Source organism: Cricetulus griseus, chromosome 2 (genome assembly GCF_003668045.3).
Source record: "Cricetulus griseus strain 17A/GY chromosome 2, alternate assembly CriGri-PICRH-1.0, whole genome shotgun sequence".
NCBI classification, from domain to species: Eukaryota; Metazoa; Chordata; class Mammalia; order Rodentia; family Cricetidae; genus Cricetulus; species Cricetulus griseus.
The window spans coordinates 182490920-182495899 of NC_048595.1; the positions used below are offsets into that span (position 1 = coordinate 182490920).

The window sequence follows — 4980 nt, forward strand, 5'->3', positions numbered from 1 at the left end:
ATGTAAGCTCCAGGGCTCAAACCAAGAGACCGCCCAAGCGCTTATATTTTGGCTAACTATGCTTTAGCAATAGGCCGCCGGCCAAACAGCTCTTGCACACCCGGAGCCTAGGCTCATTGCACAGGGTAGAGTGTCTGGTCTGAGCAGCCCAAAGAGGGATGCTGAGCAAAGGCATCGCACAGAGTTGCCTATTATGCAGGCTTCTCTGGGAGGTACGTTGACCTGCATAAGGGTTACCTGCCCCGAGACTTCCCTTTCCCAGAAAAACGGCAGAGGACAGGTCGAGAGTACTTCGGGTCAAGCTAACAGCCTGATGGTGACTCCCGTACACAGTCTTAATGTTTGATTTTGGGAAGGTACAACCTCTGCCTCTATCCCTCAACATATGGGTGACCTATTTGCTTGTAATAATATAAAGCCTTTTCATTAATTAATAAAAAAGGGGGATATGTAGGAAGCCGGTTCCTGCATTATCCATTACAATAATAGGTGCCTGAAGACACCAAGTTGTAAATTACTTCACAGGCGCTGGGTAATTTCCATTCCTTTGATCTCTGCCTATCCCGTGGCTCATTTTGGCCTGAGGAGCTAAAGCCATTCATAGGGTAACACGTCCCAGGCGGCTGGTCAGCCTTTATAAGGGATGGTTTTCTTGTTTTAGTGTCTCCACTCTGGTAAGATGCATTAAAGCTTGTCTGCAGAAGGATCCGAGTGTCCCGTGTGTGATTTCTTGCTGGCGAGAAATACAGAGAGCGCGCGGGACAAGGTGATTTCCTGTAAATTCTCCCACTGTGGCTGATCCTGACATCATACCCTCATGACTTAGTGACAGTCAGTTCCTGTGAGTCTCCAGGAGCTGAGCAGGCTCACTCATCTTGAGACAGACACTTGGACATTCAAGCCTGGGTGCTGGGTGAAACACCTCCATCTGTCCCCAGGACACTAGATTTAAGAAGCCTGTGTCCTCTGGTTTAATTAGCATTATTGGCTGACAGGTTGCCTAGCAACTATTGTATACTCTGCCTTTGGCTATATGTAAGCTGGTAATTATTTTTGGAGATACTATGATTATTTGTGCCTCTATAGGGACATTTTTGCTGATATTATTAGAGTAAGTTATATTATAACATAACACAATTTTCAAGTTAATAGGTTGGTGGTATTATTCATAAAATAGAGGTTTATTTATTATTCTGAAAAAATACATAAATCATAGAAGTACCCCATATCCCCAAGAAAAGCTCTGTTCATATTGTAGTGTCATCAAATTTACATTTTACTCCCGAAGCATGTCAAAGAAGTTCAGTAATCCTGAAAGTATGTTCAACGTGACTAAATAAACTCATCACTTTTGAAAGCCATTATCAGAAGGGAGTAATAAAAAAATATGTCTTCTTGGCTCCTTCTCTATCAGAGGCCAAGGCTGTTGAGATAACATTAATAGTATCATTGGACAACCTCAGGACCCAGGTTTGCGTTCACCACTGGCTACGATGGTTTTGAGATAAGTCTAGGAACTTGATATTGATTGCTGGTGACCTTGTCAGAAGAGCAGCAGGTGGCAATTGACTTCAGGGTGTCAGTCCACCAGGAGGAAAATCACTGATGGGTGAATCTCAGATAGGGAAGGCCCTGGGACCACAGACTCCAGAACGACTTTTGCTATTGCTGTGCCTTTACATGTTTGCTGCTTCCATCTTTCTCTTGTATCTGGCATGGTGTGAATGGGTGTGGGGATAACAGTCTGCTTATCTCCTGGAAATACCCTGTTTTTTGGGTATTTTTACCTATGGATTATTATGAAGATGATTTCTTCTTATGCTGTATTGTCTAATTTATTAATACTCATTTTAGTTAAAATAGAGTTTTGATGATTAAAAATAAAACAAAGAAGTATCACACAGCTAGAACACATAAATTACTATTGAGGAGACAAATAGACTGTGGCTTAGGTTCATGACTAAGGAAAACAACTGAGTTCCAGTAGGCCAGCTAGTTTAAATTCTTTTAATCCTAATGTTGGGAGATGTGTTCACAGGTTTTGGAGTGCATCACAGCTGAAATAAAGTTTTGAAAATAACCTAAAGTTGGACTAAGATTTTTTGTTAAACAGTTTTGAGATGAAAAAACCCAAGAAAATAATCTAAAGTTTTAGAAAGGCACATAGTTGAGTGAGGAACTCTTTAAGATTAGGGAACAAGAACAAAGCAGCCCAATTATCATTAGCTGATGTGCCTTTCTTGCTAGGATTGGTTGATGATCAAAGGTGATAATTGATTCCTTGTACCCATTTTTGCCCTCAATCTCCTGATACAAAAAAAAAAAAAAAAAAAAAAAAACTATTGATGAGTGGGTATGCACCCTAAAGATTTAAAGTAGAGCTGTTTTTCATGTATAAAAGTTTAAGTTTGTGATTCCTTTAAGATTCCTTGTAAGATTACCTTTCAAGATGAATAATAAAGTAATTGATTCTTTCTTTATAATCACAATATGTAGCTTGCCAGTAAAAGAAATGGCTGAGAAAAATACTCCCTGCTTGCTCACACTCTGTTAATCTGTAACAAGTTACTTAGATGTAAAAGTAAATGTAAAAGTCATCTTGGGATGACTTTGTTTTAATCATGTAAGAGAGATGAAAAACATGTTTTTTTGTTTGTTTGTTTTCTTAAAGATTTTATTTATTAAGTACAGTCTTCTGCCTGCATGTGCCCTGCAGGCCAGAGGAGGGCATCAGATCTCATTCAAGGTGGTTGTGAGTCACGATGTAGTTGCCGGGAATTGAACTCAGGACCTCTGGAAGAGCAGTCAGTGCCCTTAACCTCTGAGCCATCTCTCCAGCACCCAGCACCCATTTTTTTTTAAACCTGTATTCATTATAATCATTTCCTTGAAGAATGGAATGTAACCACATTGTAATTTCTATATTGCCTGAAAGTTATTTGGGGGTATATAAGCTGCAGAAAAAAAAATAAACAGACAGAATACAGGAAGAGAATGCAAAAGAAGAATAAAGAAAAGGTCTGAAGGAAACTATCAAGAGAGTGTGTGAGTGTTCTTTCCCCTTAGCCCCTCAGATAAAAATGTCCCAGTATGGCGACTCTGTGAATTTCCCTTAGAGTCCTGAGCTGCTGGAGAGTGGTCCCTGCAGGTAACGGAAGTTGATTATGAAATTTGGGGACTAATAAAGATTTTACAAAGCATCCGGTTAAAATAGCTCTTGTTATAGATGCTTTGTCTCTGTTTGGAGGGAATGATGATCTCAGTCTCCCAGGAATAATCAGTAGCAAGGCTAGCACCGCCTCCAGGTTCCATTCATTTTTGACTCCATAACTGGATGCTTTCTACAGGACGGTGTTCTATAGAACCGATCCTTGTTATGACTCATGGGAGATTAACTCCCTTCAGCTGCAACTCATCAATGTGTGCTGTTTGTTTCTTTTGTTTCTTTTTAGTTTATTGCTGTATTTCTCCTCCTCCTTTTCCTCCTCCTGTTATTTAGCTTTTTATTTATTTGTTTTTTTAAATTGAAGGTCCCTTTCTGGTCCTGCTTTCATGAGTAGCCAGAATCAAGGGAAAGGAGTGGGCAACCAGCTGGCTCAGGGAGGGTCATTTCCACATATCATTTACACACAGAACTAAACAGACAAGCACAGAGTTACTATTGTGATTAGAAGTTGGCAGCATGGGATGGGGTGGGATGAGGAGTAGGGATGTCATTAAAAATACAGGCTCTCCCCAAATTGGGTACCTGGGAAGGGACTTGGTCTACAGCAACCTATGAGGAATCAGAAGATCAAAAAAGCATCTTGGGAAGGCATGAGCCACCACGGATCAAGGTGGGAGGATGGTCCATGGGGTTGGGGTGGAGACTTTGACAACTGTGGTGAAGGGATTGCCCTCCCCTTGCTGGGATAACCCAACTCCTCCAGTTTGGCAGGAAAGGGGCAGTTTGCAACACCCAAGAGCAGGTTTGGGGCTGCTAGATGCTCCAGGCAGGGGCTGGAGGGGCTCACCAAGGCTTGCCTCCGGGGAGATGACAGCTACCACTTAGTTTTTCTGCCAGGGTTCAGTAGGTCATGACAAACTCTTAGCAGTTTACTCATAATTCATGCTTGATTTCTGTCAGCCTTTTCTTGTTGGCATCCTTGGGGCTGACATAGATCGATTTGTTCTTAATGGGTGCACGGTCAGGAGCCTAGAAGATGAACACCAGGTCCTTCTTCTTGTTCTTGGTCTCATAGAGAGCATAGTGACAGTCCTTGTCTGCAGCATCTTGACAAAAGTGTAGGATCCTCCACAGTCTGCCCCCCATCTCCTACCAGGATCGCCTTGCCCTCCTCGTTCTTATCCTCATTCAGGCAGAAGAGCACTGCCTTCTTGTGTTTCTTCACTTCTCGTGTTGAGGACTTGTACACTTTCATGTCATTGACCCCCTTGATTACATCATCAGAGACAGTCACAGCAGAGGCCATGTTTCCAGGATCTTTCCACACAGAACTGAGCTGCCAAAGCTGCTGCTAGGATCTGACTGAACCGCTGTATTTCTCCTGCATATAGTTTAATAGTTTTAGTTCATCCGTGGGTGTAAAGTCTCAATCCCTCAGTGTTAATCTGAGTTTGTTATGAGATGAGTCCCGGCTTCCTTTTGTTGTAGTTTGTTCATGCACTTTCATCGAGTAGACACTTTCCACCTTGGATTGCTCCAATAATTTTGTTGAAAATTAATTAACTACATGTATTAGGTACTGTTTGTTCTTGGGCAAATAATTGTTTTCAACAACATCAGTAGAAATATACTCAGAGTTAGTGAGTTTCTATTACTTTTGAAGTGAATGGCAACAGAGCGATGATCCAAATGTGTGTCTGTGGAATCAAAAGCCCAGCATCGCCCCGTTGTTTCATAGTCTCCTTAGAAGGAAAGCATCACCCCTGGTTTCTTAACCCATTTACATTTTATAATATGATTTCTGTTCCCATCAT

The 4980-nt window shown here is 41.6% G+C and overlaps 1 pseudogene; it reads right to left on the bottom strand.

The window, feature by feature from the left end:
• Positions 1–4009: 4009 nt before the first annotated feature.
• On the bottom strand, positions 4010–4472 carry LOC100756219 (annotated as a pseudogene).
• Between the last annotated feature and the right edge of the window lie 508 nt (positions 4473–4980).